Source organism: Meriones unguiculatus, chromosome 2, assembly GCF_030254825.1.
Source record: "Meriones unguiculatus strain TT.TT164.6M chromosome 2, Bangor_MerUng_6.1, whole genome shotgun sequence".
Classification (NCBI taxonomy): Eukaryota; Metazoa; Chordata; class Mammalia; order Rodentia; family Muridae; genus Meriones; species Meriones unguiculatus.
This window is the reverse complement of record NC_083350.1, coordinates 130,956,666-130,977,137: the sequence shown is the minus strand read 5'-3', so window position 1 is coordinate 130,977,137 and position 20,472 is coordinate 130,956,666. Positions and strand designations below refer to the sequence as shown.

Sequence of the window (20,472 nt, the reverse complement as noted above, 5' to 3'; positions counted from 1 at the left end):
GATTCTTTTATTTTTTTTTTCCAGCAGAAAAGAAAAGCAATTTTAAAATGTCAAAAAATAGCTCCTTTGTGTGAAAATATCACACACTCAAAGATAACTTATATAAGATAGAAAAGAATCATCTTCTGAATTAATATTTTTTAAATATATAGGAGGACAAATGTTAGAGACAGAACAGGAAGGGACTGGTATAGACAAAATGAGAACACAAGCCTTGATGTGCAGTCAGTCACTTCCAAAGTCTGTATATTTATCCTGTTCATGGGGCTTTCGGATTCTGGTAAGATTTGAGACTGACAACCGATGCCCTGAGTCTGTGTCTATAAAAGACAGACATTTCTAAACATCTTGTTTAGATTTTTTTGCCTTTCATCTCATAGTTTCCAGTGCCATATTCATCACTAAATGAAGCGGGAAGAAAAGTAGGTGTAGAAGATGGCTCTCATCTTTGTGGCAGAATCAAAATCTCACACTTTTTCTTTGTTCATCCTTTCACTCTAAGGGGACATTTTAGTCATTGTTTACATAGAGCAAACTGTCAACTATCACACAGTATTTTGATAGAAATGGTCACCATCTATTGATCTTTTGGGGTGTGTGGACAAGAGTTGTGATGTCGCTCAGGCTGGCCTCTGTCATGAAGCTTCCTGAGTGATGGATTACAGGTCTGCCACATGCCCAGTCTACAGCTGTTCCCTGTCTCAACAACATATACCTTTCCTTTGGGGAAAAAAAAAAACTGAGCACACTTGTCATATCAATTTTTGAGGACACCTGAAAAAAAAAAAAAGAGACATCCTCCCGTGAATTTTCATTGTGAGGATGACTCAAACTAAGAACAACACTGAAAATTTGAATAGCTGTGCCCTGCAAAACGTCCTCAGGCCCTTGGATATGCAAGTAGCCCTGAGCTCATATACTTGGCTTTCATTCCTTTGGTCCCAACCTCACCTTGTGGTAATAATTTTGATTTCTGAGCTTGTCAGTGTTTGCAGCTAAAACGTCCTAACTGTGACAAACAAAAATATTTCCTAGGTATGACTCATCTGTGAGAAAGTGAGCTGCCGGAGAGGAGAAGCTTGCAGGGACAGAGTGTTCTCACATCCAGAAGCCTCTTTACTGGCATATTTCTTCCCATTCCGTTTGTCTCAGTTTCATTTATTCAGCAGTTCAATGACATAGCATTTTGCCCATTTCCTTGTTCACTGCTAATGTTTTCAAGGCATTAAGTCTCTGTGTAAATATTACTTTCTCAAAGAAGGGGTCCTGAAAGCCCCAAATTCATTATCTAGCACTTTTTCATAGTATTTTTTTTATTTGCATTGGTACCTGTTTCTTTCTTTCTTTATTTATATAAAATGCTTATTGTCAGTCTTCACAAAATAAGGAATACAATTCAAGAAGTTAAGAAATATATGATTATTTTCATTTTAAAAATGGTATTTTACATTTGAGTGCACGCACTCATGTGTGAGTTTCAGAATGCCAAGGTGTAGAGGTCGGAGGACAACTTAATTGCAAGAATTAGTTCTTTCCTTCTAACTTGTTTTCAGTGATGCCACTCAGTTTCCCCTTTCTGTTATAGAGACATCTCACCAGTCCTGTTCATTTTCGACCTGCCTAACACCTATGATAACAGCTATTTACTCTGTGTTGTTGCTTAGATAGTAGAAATGTGTAAAGGATTATTTTAAAACTGCAACTGATTTAGCCACTTTTCATGTTGAAGTTGCACCCTACACGAAGCAGGTTGGCACTATTGTCACAAAGTTTGAGAGGATACAGTTCGTCATGGTGCTGAAGATATGGAGACATTGTATCTTCAGGCAGGAGAGGGCCAACAGGAAGTATAGAAATTTCTAAAACTTTGAGGCCCACCCAACATTATCTACATTTCCTGTTGGCCCTCTCTTGACAAGGTTAGAAGCAATAAAAGCATGTAGTTTTTTGTTTTGTTTTCTTTTGTTTTGTTGTTTTATGGTTGTTCTTATGGGTCTAGTCATGACAGTGAATTCCAGCTTGTCTTTGAGCTCATATACCTATTGCTTTGCAACTGGGCAGTACATGAAAGATGCAAACAGAGTAAGAAATGTTCTAGTGAGTGGCTGAAGTGCTTTCAACTGAGTTTTCATAGAATTTTGAACTATGTGGAGGCTGGCATTGTGGACAGCAGGAGTGAACTGTTACTGGAAACACACAGTCAGAAAATAAATTTAGCAACATTTTTGTCTGTGGTAGCAAAGAAAGTTAAAAGTTTTGCCTAATGAGCTTGAGGATTTAGCTAAAGAGATTTCCAAGGAAAGCCATTAGGCTTCATTCAGCTTCTTTTTATATTTTGTGCAATTATTTAACCACTTGGATAGAGGTTTACAATAAGGCTTCAGCTTCTAGGAAGTTTAATACTTGCATTTAGAAAAGGAAAGAGAAAAAGAAAAGAGTGCAAAGAAGACCAAGATAGTGAAACCAAGAGTCTAGAGGCCACCATGAGAAAGCATGAAGAATTATTTCAGAGATTAGACCTGCATCTGTTGTATATTGGTTTTCTCCAAACCTAAACATTTCCTCTTGGAGGGAGGCTAATAGAACAGAAGAGGGTGTGGAAAGATTGTTAGAACCAAAGGATCAGGAAGTCAGTTACAAAATTGTATCTCCTTGAAATGACAAGAAACCTTCACCCAAGATACTGAAACAATATGGCTACTTAAATAAGAGCTGAACAAGGAAGGCAACAATAGATATGCTGATGTGAAGGAGAAAACCCTCACAACGTCCTACCTCTAGACAAAGAATTACAGGCAACTAAGGTCTGCAGAGAGAGGATGAATTAGTCAGGGATGAGCGGCCTACTTGGTGATTGTGGTGGTTTGAAGAGAATGCCTCCTATGTTTGAAAGCTTGGTCCCCAGTTTGTGGAACTGTTTGTGAAGGATCCGGAGGTATGGACTTATTGGAGGTGGGCTTTGAGGTTTCAAATGTCCACATCAGGCCTGGTCTCACTTTCTCCTGTCTGCAACTTGCAGATACAGATCAGAAGTACGCTCTTAGCTACTGACCCAGTGCCACGCTTACTGGCCTGCCATCACGCTTTCCACTGCAATGATCACAGATTTACTCTCTGAAACTGTAAGCAAGCCACCCCCCACCCCAAGAAGTGCTTTCTTTCATAAGTTGCCTTGGTTATGGTGTTTTGTCATTGCAATAGTAACCCTAACTACGATACACTAAGTAATTAGCTGTGAAGTCATACAGTAAGGTTATACAAGCAATATTAAATGTACCAGGCAGTTTGTATTTATATAATTATGCATATGTGTGTATAACAATAATAACCAAAAGAAAAGAGGCCATGAATCTGAGAGGGACTGAGGGGTGTTCTTTGAAGGGATAGAAGGAGAAAAGAGAAGGGAAGAAATGATGTAATTATGTTTTTATGTAAAAATTGAAGCTCACAACTGGGATGTGGCAGTGCATGCCTTTAATGAAGAGGAGGTCGAATATCTGAGTTCAAGGCCAGGCTGGTCTATAAACAGCGTTCTAGGATAGCCAGGAATATATGGAGAAACCATGTCAAAAAAACAAAAACAAAAACAAAAACAAAAACAAAAATGAAGCTCGCTAGTAAACAACTCCTAGGAAGTCTGGAAAGTGTATAGAATACATAGGTCTTACTCAGTCCCCACACTTAGAAGGTTCCCAAATCTGCTCCACATGCTTATATGAACAGTAACAATTCTTATGGAGAAGAGAGAGGCTTCTCTGTGGTCGCTGGGTTGTCTGCAAGTGTGCAGGCAGCTCAGTGGATGCAGTTTTGGTCTGAGATGTGACCCATGTTTTTAGTTGTTTGTTTGTTTGTTTTTGTGATGCAGCTGTCTTTCAGTTTCTTTAACCCCTAACCTGCACTCCAGTGAGTAATCCCAGCTAACTCACTTGTTCGCTCGACTTGGGTGGAATTATGTTTTTTTGTTTGTTTGTTTGTTTTTGGTTTTTTTTTTTTTTGGCTTACACTATGTGCTTTAATTGGGGTGAATAGATTTAGTACAGGCTGTGCTTGCACTCCCTATGTGGCTGATGCTGGCCTTGAACACGGATCCTCCTGCCTCTGCCTTGTAAGTGCTAGGATGATAGTAGGCATGTGTCACGATGCCCATAGAAAAATTATACTTGTGGAACTCAATCCACACTTGGTCCATCTTCGATGAAGAGATTTTTGGACTGTAAGCTGATATTGTGATGGGGAGAGTTTAGCAGTCCTGAGAGCAGCGAGCAGGTTTTGGATTTGAGAGCCCTTCAATTTGCTGTGAGCAGAAGATGGATGTAATGGGCAGCCTTTGATATGCCCTCAAGTGATCCTTACTCCCTCAAATTTATACACTGTTACGGTTCCTCCTGTCGTGTCAGCTGAGCCTATTGCCTCAAAACTAACAGGTAGAACGTGGCAGTTGATATGATGCTTTACTACTTTTCTCATCTCTATGGATAAACATTTGACAAGAAGCAACTAAAGGAAAGAAAAAATTATTCTGGCTCTTGGTTTGAGGGTGCAGTCCATCATGGTGGAAGGGCAGAGAAGTTGGAGTAATTGAAAGCTAGGAACTCTAGCTGCCTGACCATATCTGTGTGTATCAATAGGAAGTGGCCAAACTATAAACATCAAGGGTAATGGAAGTTTGGGTTTCCTTAAAAACTCAGTTATGCTATGTCAATATGTTTTTTTTTTTATTATTGTTATTTTAGTCCAAAGTTTGGGCTTTAGTTTGTCCATAGCTGATAATTGCCTCCTGTGGGGTGTGGTCTTTGCCAGCTGGTAATACCTGCCTCATACAGCACAGACAGGGTCATGCTCTAGGACTCTGAGGCAGATAAACACGAGAGCCCAGAAAGAGAAGATGTGGCAGTTTGGAGAGACCAGAGATAATTTGCAGAGCAGCAGCTTGGAGGAGAGAGATGAGAGAGACAGCTTGCTGTGTTTGCTGTTGGCAGATACTGGTATAGCCCCAAAAGAACCCATCTACCCTAAACAGCCAGGAGAAGTAAAGGGGTCTGTGCCCCCTCTCCCAACTAATCTCTCTCTTACCCAAGGTTAAAGGGTTGATGGAAAGGAGGTAGAGGCAGAAATACCCCAAATAAAACAGAGCTTAAAAATGAGCACAATAATCAAAATCTACGCAGCTAGTCCCCACAGTCCAAAGGGGTTAGAAGCTTCCCCAAACACCACCATTCTCTGAGGACTAAGTGTTCCAGTACAATATTTGTAGGGGACATTCTACATCTAACTAGTAACAGATGTTAATCTTGCTGCCTGCTAGCCTGGGGTTTCTGTCTGGGGGGAAAGCTCTCTCTCACTACCTCTTGAATGATGAACCTTAGGGGAAGTAAGCTGCCATGCCATAAGGCGATGACAAGCCCATGGGAGAGCGCCTGAAAGCTATTTTTCAGAAGCCGGTTAAAGGCTTCGAGAATAAGCAAGGGAGCAAGTCCTCCCAAGTCAATGCTTGAAATAACTGCAGCCCAGCCAAACCTTGATTATAGCTCATGAGGGAGCCAGATCCCAAACTACTCAGCTAAACCGCTGGCCAGCTTCCACGCATAGAGCCTGCTGGAAGATGAATGTTTGCTGTTTTCAGCTTTGAAAGGATGAGACAATATTTCAAGCATAAAAGGATTAAAAAAAACTTCAGTGTTTTTAGAGGACAGGTTATACTGTAATATTCCAATTGCTACTACGCAGTGTTCGTTGAGGAAGCAATTCCCATCTGCTCCGTAAGATGACATTTTCAATGAGTTAATCATTCTTCAAAGAGTGCCACCTTCCAGTTTGTTCTCTTACACCTCCACTGGCCTCCCAAAGCTTTTGTCTTTCTGTTCTTTTAGTCGAAATGGTAGCTAGAGGATTGAAGATGTAGCTCAGTTGCTAGAGTGATTTCCTAGTTGTAGGTCTGATGCCCATAACTGCCCAAATCAGACACCGAGGTATCCATTTGCCTTTCTACCTGAGGAAGTAAAGACAAGATCATTCTGGGCTGCATGTGACCCTGTCTCAGAATGATGAAAGAAAGATAGGAAGAAAGGAAGGACAGAAGGAAGGAAGAAAAAAAGAAGAAAGGGAATGAGGATAGCTTTTATAAGTGTGGTTGTGTCTTTGTATGTCCTTAGAATGGTTATAAGCTGTGGCAGTTACAGGTCAGAATTGGCCTGTGTCAGACGGGCTGGGTTTATATGCGATTTTGCAGCCTGATTAACCCTGTGCCAAGAACTGAGCACTGCTTGATCACTCAAGTGTGATCACCTTAGACTGCTGTAATTACAACTTTAAAGAGGCTTTCCTCAGGTCACACTTAGTAAGTGGTGGGCTGGAACATCTTGTTATTGTGGTGATGGAAACCTAACCCAGAATCTCTGGGAAAGTGCTCGGTATGCTAATCTCCACCACTGTGGGTCTGAGTTTTGAGTTCAGCCCTGACAATGAAGTCCTGGGCCCTTTCCTCTCTAGGCAAAGATCTGCTATTCTGGTGCACAGGCATGGAGTAGAAAACTGAGTGGTTTGTTGCCTCTGCCCTTGAAAAGTGGCAGCTGTGGTTGACCTTAAATGCTGTTCCAAATGCAGGAGATGCTTGAACTAGCCAGTTGCTTTGATTATCAAGATCGGGAGCACCTGACCAGCGCAAGAACACACACATACACATTCACACAGAAGATTGACTGAAACATTGGCTGAAAGGAATGGAAACTCCTGGGTGATGCCTGTGTCCAAGACAACCATGTCAAGGGACAGAGGCTGGCCATGTGAGAAGCCGTCATATGGTGGAACATTTAGTGAGTGCCTTACAAATGCTGGGTCATGCTGACACCTGTCACTGACTCTGCTACTTTAGGAGGTAGCAGAGTTTTAAAATGTAACCAAATCTTAGATCTTAACAAAGGTTTTAGTTCTGTTTGAACAATAAGGCAATCTTTTGTTTATGTGGGTTTTCGTTGTTTTGGTTTGAGACACGGTCTATTCTGAGACTCTCAAGCCTTGTGATTCCGTGTTAGTTGCTGAAATTTGAGGTGAAATTATTTCAGTAATACTGTAATGATCTGTTTTTCCCCCTACCACTTCCTTTCACTTCCATCTCTTCTCTTGTTTGTTTGTTTTTTTCTTCTCTTGTTTTTTTGTTCATTATTTTTATTTTTTTTTTGGTGGTGGGGGTGGAGGGAGTGGGCAGCAACAGAGTTTTTATTCTAAAGCTCAAGGTAGACTAGCCCTCACTGTGTAGCTTAGGCTGGCCATGATGGCAAGCCTCCTGCATCAGATTCCTATGTGCTGGGTTTGCAGATGTGTTTTCCAGGCCTGGCAATCACATCTTTTTAAAAGCTACTTGGCACTGACGTGATTTTGAAGTAGGATCTCGGTTTAACTTTCTAACTAAATGTTGATTTTTTTCATCATTTTTTTGTTATTTTTATAATTAATTTCTTCAAAATTAAATCCTTCCTATTTCCTTCTTTTAAAGACGGCATAGTTCTGAAAATTAACTTTGGGAAACATATTACATAATTTTTAGAATCATTTTTCTCATACATTGAGTCTATTCATTCAGCCACACTGTGGTGGCCAAGTTTTTCCTACCACACTGGAATCTGTTTTTTTTTTTTTTAATTTTTTTTTTATTTTTTTAAGTTATTTTCAGTTTTCAAACAAACCAACGAAAAAAAATCTATGTCTGGTAAGATAGCTCAGAAGATAGTCCAAGTGAGCAAGTATGAGTTTTATCTTTAGCTGTGGAGATACAAAGGCAAACAAACAAAAACAAACAAAACCACAAAAATCCTGGGATTTGCTGGCCAACTAGCCTAGCCTAAAAAACAAGCTCCAGGCTAAGGAGAGATGAGAGAGAGAAAGAGAGAGAGAGAATAAGAAAGAACAGATCATCAGACACAAAATACCAGGAGGTATACACAAACATACATGAGTACCTACACAAGCACATACAAGCAAACTTTACACATACAAGCATACCTGTGCACCCCACCCCGCCTCCCCCCCACACACAGAAAGGAAAATTAATTGGGAAGTAAATATGAGCACAAGTGTTTCATTCCTCTCTCCTCCTTAACTCTCAATTGCCAATCCTCTTCATTTTCTATTGATGTGCACAAGACACAAGAAAGCCTTGGCTGTTGAGAGTAATCAGTAGCTGGATGGAATTACAGAGGTTCTAACAAATATGTATTCTGTGGAGTCTCTTGATTATGCATAAAATCCTCTTGAAGTTTGCTAGAGAGAATTACCATTGCAAAGATTTGTGCCACACTTTAATAATATGATTTTCAGGAAAAAGTGCTTCCCTGTAAATATTCTCTAGATTCTCACAAACATCTAAGACTTTGGGGTCAAAAAACCAGGGCAAAAATTATGTCAATTATATACTAACATGCATGACAAATGCATTTGATTATCCTTAGCCTGCTCATATATATTCTGATCCTCTCTGGAATATTTTGTCTGAGAAACTCTACCATCTCCTCTTAAAGCCTGTTACACAGACCATGAAGACAGTGCATGGAAAGCCCACATGAGCTCTGGGGGTTCTGTTACTATAGTAGAGTGGCCACTGAATTACCCCAGTTAGCACTCAGGTAGGCTATATGTCCCTTAAGACGTATTTTATTTGTGAATGTAACACCACAAGTGACCCAAACCGTACACTATAAAAACCTTGGGCCTAAGTAGAGCACTTTCTGAGCAAGCATGAGGACCTGAGTTCATTCCCAAACTACTCATGTTAGAGTCAGAGCAGAGAGCTGTGTACTTGTCATCTTAACTGGGGAGGCAGAGACCGGAAGAGCCATGAAGTACACAAGCTAACCAATGTGGCCAAATTAGTGAGCCACTTTCAGTGAGAAACCCTGCTTTGAAAAAAAGAAATAGAGAGACTGACACTTGGAACCACCCTCTGGGCTCCACACACATGCATGTGAACACATGTGCAGCCTGAAAAACAAATGTGTGCGCCTATGTATATGCACATACACACACACTCACACCTTGGGATGGCGCCTCTGAATAATCTAAATGTTTGATTTTTTTCAAAGTGAGATTTTTGCACACTTCCTATGGAGCGAAATGATCGAATCAACATTCCCTAATATTATTTTAATAATTAATCTAAATGGGGGGTTGGCAGTTTTAGTTGTTTTATGTATCAGTCTTCTTTGAAGTTTAGGCATAATGTTGAATCATTAATTAGAAGTAAATATGTAAAAACTGGTTACTATTTGATAAAAATAATAATACTGTTAAGCTTATGCAGTCACATGAGACTGGAGAATTGCTGTGAATTCTGGGCTAGCTTGAACGACTACATAATGAATCCTTGCCAGCCAGAGCTGTGTAGCAAGACTGTGCCTCATAAAACATTCTCCCCAACCACTAACAAAATCTGCACACAATTGACTCTGATTGACCGCAACAAACAAAGAGCAAAGCGTGATCAAAATGCCACCTTCCTTGTGATGATGAGCCCATGTCCGCAAATTTGACTTCAGAAATCATCTCACTTTCTAGGTCAGTAGCCATAGTGTTCATGTACTCATGGCCTGAGCAGAAGGCTCCCAGTGGGAGAGTGAGGGAGAGCCAGGATCCCTTCCAACCCCTCTCAATCCCAGTTTTCTCCTCCCGACATGAGTCAGGGTGCAGGAGGAGCAGCTCAGTTCTGGCTGTGTAATGTTCACCGGGAAAACTTTAGAGAGTGTGTTTATGAGAACAGGAGAGTTTTTAATGCGGCTGGGAGGGCAATGGGCAAGAAAGAGGGATTAGCGGAGGGGTGAACAGAGCTGTGGAATTCCTAGAAATCGTTGGACACGACTCCTATGTCCCCTACGTTGAAAGCATACACGATCCGATGGTTGGCAGCCCAGCTTTCACCCTCAGGAGGGCCCAGTGCTACTTCCTGGAGCTGTTTGGCACGAGACGCTCAGGGCCATTTGTTTGTCCTGACCTTCTGGGTGAGGGGACTTGGATTTGCTGAAGCCTGCACCAGTCTACTGTCAGGAAGGGCCTGCATTAACAGCCCCATTCCTCATTGCCAGTCCCTCGCGGTGTGTATGCGTGTTCCTCAGATGGCAACCCAAGCCAACCCGGACAGAGCATTCACTGTGCTTGGAAACACGCGTAAACACAGTGAAGACTGACTAAGATTTAATCTTAAGACATTGAGAATATTTCAAGTTTACAGTTTAGTGTACAGGACGGACAAAATGTTAGGAAGCAGATGACATCTTGGCAGCCTCAGGTTTAGATTTCCCATCATGAAAGACCACTTGAACAGAGCAAGGGTAGAAAGGCAAAGGCTTCTTTTGCCTTCTGTTGCCGACTTGTTGATAATATTGACTCTGGTCTCTTTTTCGCTACCTAATGCTCTGTCCCTCATAACATATGACATCTGTTTCTTAGGGCCACTGTCATACAGAAGCCTGGAAGAGTGAAGAGAGGCCTGATTGATCACAAGGTTGTATCGGATGTCAAAGCGGGCCCTGGCTGACCTCCCATCTACCCAGAGCCGCCTGATCTAATCTCCACACTAGCCGCTTCTCCCTGCCGGGAGTTCCATCTGCAAACCGTGCTTCAGCGCTACGACCTACATCAGGCTCCATTCATCTTATCTGAAGGAAGGAAATTAAACTAGAGGGTTGAAAGAGGAGACTGCTCAAAGTATATACACATCAACTGAAGCCTTTTGTGTGGGTGCATTTGAGGAGCTTGAGCAGCCATTAAAAAAATGATATGAAAATGGAATTGATCTTGACTCCACTGGTATAGCTTGGAAACGTGCCTCCCCCGACCCCCTCACCTCATTCTACGCTTTCTCCTGCCTCCATTTCTAGCAACTGCATGCAGTTGATCTCATTAAGGTTCAGTGGGAAAGAGGAGAAAATGTCAGAGATCTTTCTAGTTCCTTTAGAAGTGGTGCCTTTTAGGAAATCCACCTCTTTAAACTCTGCGTCGTAATTAGCTGTTGAGGACAGAGGGCTGACAAACACATTGTTAGATATTTGTAGCTCTTTGCTTTTCACCGTTGGACCAACTGAGATCCACCTTTCAAAAATTAAAGAAAAATCAGTCAAAACTGATTTTATACCCATCAGGACACACTGATGTAGTATAAATCTGTACATTTTGGATTTTTTTTCACTTTTATGTGCAGAAATTGAACATCTAGCTTCACATAAGCTAGGCACAGGTTCTACCATCAAGCTAAACTTCCAGCTTTAAGTTCTATTTTTAACATTTTTTTCTAAATGCTCTGGATATTGTTACTGGACTTTTAATAGAATTAACCATACTGGCTTAAAAAAAAATAAAACATACTGGCAACAAAGTGAAAGGCTGATTCCTTATATATTTGTTACAAAAAAAATCTCAGAAAAAAAAAAAAACAAACAAAACCTTATTTCTTAGAAGTGTCCCTAAGCCATGGGATTGATATAATTAGACTTTAAGTGTGCTAGGCAGTCAGCTGTACTTATTCCTGCGTTGTCATTCACTTCTACATCCATGTGTTTGTAGTCTTTCATGTCTGCATGTCAATGGCATCCAGCTATGGAAGCCTTTTCTCCATTATAATAGTAGTAAATATTCAATATTGAAAAAAAGATCAGCCTGCATAGACAAGGAGAGAGGAAGGGGAAGAGAGGGAAGAAGGAGAAGAGGGGAAAGAGAGAGAGGGAGAGGGAGAATAACATAATTCAAAGAAATTGGCTGGCAGTAACCATCCTGACACCCTTAGCGATATGTTTATTCTGTTTGTGTATATTCTGTTTCTGCAAAGGAACTCACACTGGTCCTGCTTGAGAGAAGAGTACATATCTGAACATCCTCTTACAGATTATAATTCTTTTATCTTGCAAATATTGTAGCCGTGCAGGTTTTTTTTTCTTTTTCCTTCTTTTATGATTTTCTTTAAATTAATTGATTGATTGATTTACTTTACGTCCCTTAAGGTTTTCTCCCCTCCTCTTCTTTCGGTTCCCCTACCCCCAACTCCTTCTCCTTTTCTCTTTAGGAAAGGGGAAGCCTCCCATGGATATCAATCAGCCCTGGCGTATCAGATTGCAGCAAGACAAGGCACATCTCCCTTGGAGGCGAGACAAGGCAACCCAGTGAGGGGAATATCATTCCCAGTGTCAGGCGTGGGCTTCCTCTCATGGCATGGATCTCAAGTTGGACTAGTCATTGGTTAGCCACTTCCTCACTTTCTGCTTCATTTTCACTATCTTGTAGGCAGGACAAATTGTAAGTTGAAGGTTTTGTGGCTGGAATGGTGTCCCAGGTGCTCCATCGGACACCATCGGAAGTCTTGCCTGGTTCAGGAGATGGCCTGTTCAGCCTTCATAGTCCACATTGCTAAGACTCTTAGTTACGAGCCTTACATTCCTGGGAACTTCCATTGCCTTAGGTTTCTGATATTTCCCAGAGATCCACCCCTATTCCAGCTGTCTCTCCCAGGACTCTCTTCCATAGTCCCCGCCCAGTCTGATTCCTCCTGTTCCCATCCCCATCCTCATGTACTCCTCCATTCAGTTCCCTCCCCCTGTCCACCTGGTACAATGTTTATTCTATTTCCTTTATCAGTGAGATTCACATGTCCCCCTTTGAGCACCCCTTGTTACTTTGTCTCATTGCATGTAGCATGGTTACTCTGTACTTTATGACTAATATTTACTTATAAGTGAGTACATACCATGCATGTCTTTTGGGGTTTGGGTTACCTCACTCAGGATGATATTTTCTAGTTCCTTTCATTTGCCTGCAAACTTCACGATATCCCTGGTTTTAATAGTGGAGTACTATTCCATTGTGTAAATATACCACATTAAAAAAAATCTATTCTTCAGCCGAGGAGTGTATAGGTTGTTTCCAGTTTATGAGTATTACAGATAAATGTGCTTTGAACAGACTTGAGCAGTGTCCTTGTGGTGTATTCCCAGGAGTGGTATACATTTTGTCGTTTTGATGATGATCTTTGTCTTACAGAAAGTTTATGGTTTCATAAGGTCCCATTTATGAATTGTTGATCTTAGTGCATGCACTGTTGGTGCTCTGTTCAGTAAGTTGTGTCCTATACTAATATATTTAAGGCTGTTCTCCTCTTTGTCTTCTTTTAGATTTAGGGTATCTGGTTCTCTGTTGAGCACTTTAATCCACTTGGACTTGACTTTGGTGCAGAGTAATAGATTTGGATCTATTTATATTCTTTTACATGCAAACATCCAGTTAGACCAGTACCATTTGTTGAAGATGCTTTCTTTTTTTATTGTATAACTTTGACTCCTTGTCAAAAATCAAGTGTCTGTAGGTGTGTAGGTTTACTTCTGGGTCTTCTATTTTATTTCATTAATCAACCTGTCTAATTTTATGCTAATAACATGTGGCATTTATTACTATTGCTCTGTAGTATAGCTTGAAATCAGGGCTGACGATAGCTCTAGAAATTCATTTATTGTACAAGTTTTTTTTAGCTATCTGAATTTTTTTTATTTTTTCAATATGAAGTTGAATATTGTTCTTTCAAGGTTTATAAAGAATTGTGTTAGATATTTTCATGGGAATTGCATTGAATGTATAGATTGCTTTTGGCAATATGGCCATTTTTACTATGTTAAACCTACTGGGATTCATGAACATGGATCTTCTGATATCTTCTTCAATTTCTTACTTCAGAGATTTGTAGTTCTTGTCATAGAGGTCTTTCACTTGCTTAGTTAGAGTTACACCAAGGTATTTTTTGTTATTTGTTGCTATTTTTAAAAGGTGTTATTTTTCTAATTTCTTTCTCAGCCCATTTATCATTTGTGTAAAAAGGGGCTACTGCTTTTTGTTTGTTTGTTTGTTTTTAGTTAATTTTGTAGTGAGCTACATCATTCCTGAAGGTATTGATCAGCTTTAACATTTTTTTTTTTTGGTGCACATCATTGTGTCATTTATTATACAATCATATCATCTGAAGGTAAAGATACATTAACTGCTTCCTTTGCAATTTGTATCCTCTGGTTCTCCTTCAGTTGTCTTAACTAAACTAAAGTACAATAAAAACACTAGCATTAAATCAAAACGACCCTGAGATTTCACCTGACACCCATCAGAATGGCTAAGATAAAAAACTCAAAGGACAACACATGCTGGAGAGGTTGTAGAGAGAGGGGAACCCTCCTCCTTTGCTGGTGGGAATGAAAACGTGTACAATCACTTTGGAAATCAATCTGGCACTTTCTCAGACAAATAGGAATAGTGATTCCTCAAGATTCAGCTATACCACTCCTAGGCATATATCTAGAAGATGCTCAAGTACACAACAACAACATTTGCTCAACCATGTTTGTAGCAGCTTTATTCATAATAGCCAGAACCTGGAAACAACCCAGATGTCCCTCAGTTGAGGAATGGATACAGAAACTGTGGTGATTTTACACAATGGAATACTACTCAGCAATTAAAAACAAGGAAATCATGAAATTTGCAGGCAAATGGTGGGACGTAGAAATGATCATCCTGAGTGAGGTATCCCAAAAGCAGAAAGACACACATGGTATATACTCACTTATATAGACTTATAAGATAGGATAAACATACTGAAATCTATACGCCTAAAGAAGATAAACAAGAAAGAGGACCTGCTTACCAATGGTCATTCCTCATTTAGACAGACAAACGGGATGGACATTGGATGACGGAGAAAACAAGTAACAGGACAGGAGCCTACCACAGAGGGCCTCTGAAAGACTTTACCTAGCAGTGTATCAAAGCAGATACTAAGACTCATAACCAAACCTCCTGCAGAGTACAGGGAATCATACGAAAGAAGGGGGAGTTAATATGACCTGGAGAGTACAGGAGCTCCACAAGGACCAAATATATCTGGGCACAGGGGTCTTTTATGAGGCTGTTTCTCCAACCAAGGATCATGAATGGATATAACCTAGAACCTCTGCTTGGATGTAGCCCATGGTAGATCAGTATCCAAGTGGGTTACCCTAGTAAGGGGAACGGGGACTATTTCTGACATAAACTCAATGGTGGCTTATTTGACCCCCCCTCCCCTGAGGGAGGAGCAGCCCTGCTAGGCCACAAAGGAGGACTTTGAAGCCAGTCCTGAAGATACCTGATAAACCAGGGTCAGATGAAGGGGGAGGAGGTCCTCCCCTATCAGTGGACTTGGAAAGGGGCAGGGAGGAGATGAAGAAGGGAGGATGGGATTGGGAGGGAATGAGGGAATGGGATACAGCTGGGATATAAAGTTAATAAACTGTAATTAATATTAAAAAATTTTAAAAAAGGAAAAAAGAAAAGACTAGCATTTAAATAATATTGAAAATTAAAGATTTTTAACAAGAATAGATTTCTGAGATTAAGTTTATGTACTTCAAGACTCTAGATTTTATGTCTGGAATTTTGGAGCTTGTAAGTAAGGTGATAAAATCAGTGTTTAGTTATTCAATTCTTAATCACATAAGATAAAATCAGTGTTTAGTTATTCAATTCTTAATCACATAAGATATTCTGTAGCTGAAGTAATGTCAGAAAAAAAATACCTTCCCCTCTGACTTCTGCAGACAGGCCAGTGTCTTCCTGATTATTGCTACCATCATATCCCAAAAGCTCCATTCTTGCTTATTAAGATGGAAATTTAGGACACTCTGGGCATTGCGGCAAGTGAAAATGTATGTATGTGTGTGGGAAGATTCTTTTTATTTCCGTTACCCGTGTTTTACTTATGTTATTTATTTAAAAATAGTGCTTCTGCTCTCCATTCTCTAAGAAGGAAAGAAGGGCAGTACTGTCATGATTCTAAAGACTGAGTTTCAGAGACTGGCTGTTTGAATTCACTGATCCAAAAACAAAAATTTGGGGCTATGAGATGAAAGCTCAGCAGGAATTCTTCTGTACTTTCAGATTCCCTTTTCTTTCCAGCAAATCTGACTCTGGTCCTTTTTAACCAAGTGTGAGGTATCATCCCTCAGCAATCTTTTGATTGTAGAAAGGAATACTTGTTTGGGCCAGAATTGAGTATAGAGGACTGTATCCAGTTTGTAGGGCAAGATGAGTGCAGGAATGCAAATTACATTGACATTCTTCCTTGGTCTGTGCTCCTTTTTCATACCTACTTTCTTCCTTCTCTCATATTGCAAACATGATTTGTTAGTTTATTGCTGTTTTGACAGAAAATGGTTTCTACATTTCCAAGAATTCATCAATTTTCAGAAGTCAAGCCCCCCCCCACATACACACACACACACACACACACACAAATACCATCAGAACCATTCCAAATTCACAGAGAAGAAAATTAGTTTTCTTAGCCTAGCTCAAGTGCCTATGGCAGAGCAAATGAAACATACTTAGGAGGTGAGGTCAGATTATAGTATAAGAAAAGTCCCATACTGGCCTTGCATATATCAGATGTTGGAAAGCATCTGAACTGCTTTTGATTATATACATAATATATATTATAGATAAATAATTATAACTATTATTTATCTATTATATATATATATATAAAACAAGTCCTTCAGTTCCTTCTAAAATGCCAAAAATTCAGTGGTTTGATGTTATTTTTGCTTCTAAAATTTTGCTTAGTGAGCCTTTTAACATTTATCTCAGCATTTGCAAGTGAAGAAAACCTTAATTTTCAGCTCTCATAATTAGTTTGAAAATAGAACTTCCTCAGATTCCTGTTCTCTCCTTCTTCTAGAGAAAAACAAAGCTCTAGTTCATGGCCATCTCACCTTCCTTCTGTTTTTCTTTGATTTTTTTTCTCTTTCTCTCTCTGTGTGTATGTGTTTGGGTATTTGTGTGTGTTTGTGTAGATGTGCATGTATGTTTTGGGGTACATATGCACGTGTGTGTGGCCATAGCAAGATCCAAGTATGACACTGGGTGCCTTTCTTTCTCTCCAGCTATATATGACATATAATAACACTATATGTGTGTATGTATGGAAAGAGAAATGGAAACAGACATAGATAGATAGATAGATAGATAGATAGATAGATAGATAGATAGATAGATAGATAAAATCTCTCACTAGCAGACCAAATGTTTTTGCTAGACAGGCTGGCAGCACCTCTAGGGTTAAGAGCACAAAGCAGCCATACTCAAGTTTGTTTGTTTTTTTTTTTTTTTTTTTTTTTACATGATGCTGGTATCCACCAGGGTACCAGGTGGTACAAGAAATTCCTGGTACAAGAAATGCACTTACACACTGAGTCATCTCTGCAGCCCCACAAAATACCACTCTAAGGATCGTTGATTAGCTCCAATTAAAGCATCTCAACTTACATCATAATGAAGGCATAAAAGCATCAAGAAACATCTGAGCTAGGCATGGAAAGCTGCTGCAGACTTTGTAAATCCTGTTGGTCAGAAGTAAGATCACTGCCCCATTTTTTTTGAGGCAAATTTGAAGCCAACTTTAATTAAAGACTGGCTGGGATGATGGACTAGGGCCAGGTCCATTTCCGGGTTTACAGAAGATGATGGCAAGGCACATTTTGCAGCAGCTTATCTAGGCAAACCCAGACAGTTATATATTTCTCCGCTAGGTCCAATCAAGGGAAAATACACCTTCCGACTTCCTCCTTGCCTATAAACATCTGACATACACGCAATCGAGCACACCCAGTGCGGTTGGTCAAACAAACTTGTCTAGAGGAGAGAAATCATGTGGCTTCTTATATCCAATGAACAGCAGCGTGCAGCATCTCTAGGAGTGTGTGAAACTTGTCCCTGGGCAAGGGGCCTACAGGCTAGAGGCTAAGCTAGAATTTGCCAAATTCTGCCGCACTTCGCTCATGCCTTCAAGTGAACACTGGAAGCCTGTCTACTCACAGCTGTGACTTAGGCAGAGCGGGAGTCGGCAGGGCAGCAGTAGGAAGAGTGACCCATTTGCTTCTTCATAATCGGAGCCCCACGTTTACCCACATTCCAATCTTTCTTGGTTCTGCTTGGCATCTTTTCAGAAGATCTTAGAGGAGACCAGCAGAGCCAGGTGAGAAGGAGAGAACAGCTCTGTATTTGAGTCTGTGCGGATGTCGGAGGAGAGAGCCTGTATCCATACGGCCTGAGGTAGAAGAGGGAGAAGCACTGAGGAGCAGGATTTGGCAAGTTCTTGAGGCTTTTTCCTGTCCTCGTCCAGTAGTACTTGTACTTCTATCTATAGCCTCAGGCCCACTGATGTCCTTGACTCCAGGACAGGCTGCTCCTGACACTATGGCCTGGCTCTGATAAGTAGATCTAAATATTAGATCTTTCTTGTGGCGATTGTTTGCTACTTTAGCCTTTCCTGATCAGTGTAGTGTGGGTCATCTTTTACCTGGAGTACCTGTGGATAATGAACTTCATTTAGGACTATTACATCAGAATGTCTAGGCACGTACCAAAAAAATGCATATTGAAAAGCACGATTTTTTTTCTGGTCTTTTAGCATGTAAAGTATTTTAATTAATTATTTGAGAGTTTCATACATGCGTACTGCCTTACTTAGGATTTCTATTGCTGTGAAGAGAAACCACAACCATGACAATTCTTATAAAGAAAAATATTTAATTGGGGCTGGCTTACGGTTCAGAAGTTTAGTCCATTATCAACACCGCAGGAAGCATGACAGCATGCAGGCAGTCATGGTGCTGGAGAAGGCACTGAGAGTTCTACACCTGGATCTGCAGACAGCAGGAAGAGCAAGTGAACCACAGTGGGAGTAGCTCGAACACATGAAACTTCGAAGCCCCCTCCCCCACCCCCCATAGGCAGACATCCTCCAACAATGGCACACCTACTCCAACAAGACCACACTTCTCAATAGTACCAGTCCTATGACCCTGTGGGGCCGTTTTCATTCAAATTACCTTGCAGACAATGTATTTTGATCATAGTCACACCTCCCACTACTCCCTATAAATCTCTGGCCATTTTATTGTCATTCATCCACACTTTTGGAGAAAAGTACAGAATAACACAGCATTTGTAAATTTCTCATTGATCAGAGATGTTCATGACCAGACATTACCCATGAATTTGGCTTTAGGTACATTGGTGCCTTCATTAGTTTTGTTGTTAATTTGACAGACCTTGGAGGAGGGAACCTCAATTTAAGAATTTCCTCTATGATATTGCCCTGTGGAGAATTTTGTTTTTCTTTTTTAAATACTTTAATTCTTTGGCAATTTCATGCAACATATTTGGATCATACTCATTTCCAATTCTTTCTCTCACTCCTCCCAGATCCACATTTACCTCCCTAAAATTTGCACTGCTTCCTAGCCTCTTTAAATATTATATGTTCTTGACTCTAGTTTGTGTTGTGCTTATACTTCTGGATGTGTTTTCTGTTCATATTTCATCGCTAAATTTACTGTTGACATCTTTTTAATGATCCAGTTCTTCAACCTTATCTTCCTTTCCTGGTTCTCTGTTTTGCATATGATTCATTCTGTTGATAAGTCTTTCAATTGAGGTTTTGGTTTGGTTTATTGTGAGTTTTTTGTTTATTTCCAACATCATTCAGCTTCCGGGTTATCTTCAGCAATTCTATTTTTATATCTCTGATTTATGTCCTCTTTTCATTTTTCTTAGATTTTATTTCCTTTCACATGTCTTTGGATTGTTTGAACAAACTTAAAATCCTTCTAATTCTTTTTCTGGTGGTTCTTCCAATTCATTTTCATTAGGTACAGTAATTATGGAGGACTACTGACTTGCGGAGAAAAGAAAACATGATATCTTGGTTTTTCATGTTGTTTATGTTGTTGTGTTATTTGAACATGTGGAGCTAATATATTGGCTGAGTTTTTCTTTTGTGTTTTTTATTTAAAACTTATGATCATCTTTTGTTTTCTTTCAGTGGTGGTGCTTGCAGTGTTCAATGAGATGAGTATGTCCTATTAGAATTGAGCTGTCCTTTCCCTCCGTGGGACTAGTACTTAGGTCTGGAGCTCTAACGGTGGTCTTCCTCTGAGGATCAGGTATTGTCTTATGTCAGCTAGGTCTTTCTTCTTGAATTTGTACTTTTCTCAATGAGTTGTGGATCTCTCCATATGCCCGTGGGACTTACAGAGAGTCAGATCTGGTCAACACTGGGCCCAAAGCTTTTTATAAACCCACTGCAAACTGTGAGTTTCCCCTAGCATGAGCAAACCTTATCCTGTTCATGACTTATCCACTCCCTGTGTCCTTGGCAACTTCTGGAGCTGTGGGGAAGTGTAGAGCTTACGGCACACATCTGTGTGGTATTTCTTGATTGAGAATTGATATAGGAGAGCCCCAGCACCTTTAAAACAGTGCCTACCCTGGGGAACTGTGAGTGAATGTAACCTGGGTGAAGTCAACAAGCACAGTTTCTCCTTTGGTTTCTACATCTGGCTCATGCCTTGACTTCCTTTGATGATGGACTATACCCAACAAGATGAAAGAGACACTTTCCTCCCCAAGTTGCTTTTG

At 40.3% G+C, this 20,472-nt stretch overlaps 1 long non-coding RNA gene across 1 annotated transcript in view; it reads left to right on the top strand.

Moving 5' to 3' along the window:
- LOC132652194 (uncharacterized) overlaps positions 1-10,776 on the top strand; it is a 52,579-nt gene extending 41,803 nt beyond the window's left edge. Inside the window, exon 3 of the long non-coding RNA XR_009589672.1 lies at positions 10,435-10,776. This is a non-coding gene — a long non-coding RNA (uncharacterized LOC132652194). The remainder of the gene's footprint in view (positions 1-10,434) is intronic.
- Positions 10,777-20,472: the final 9,696 nt, after the last annotated feature.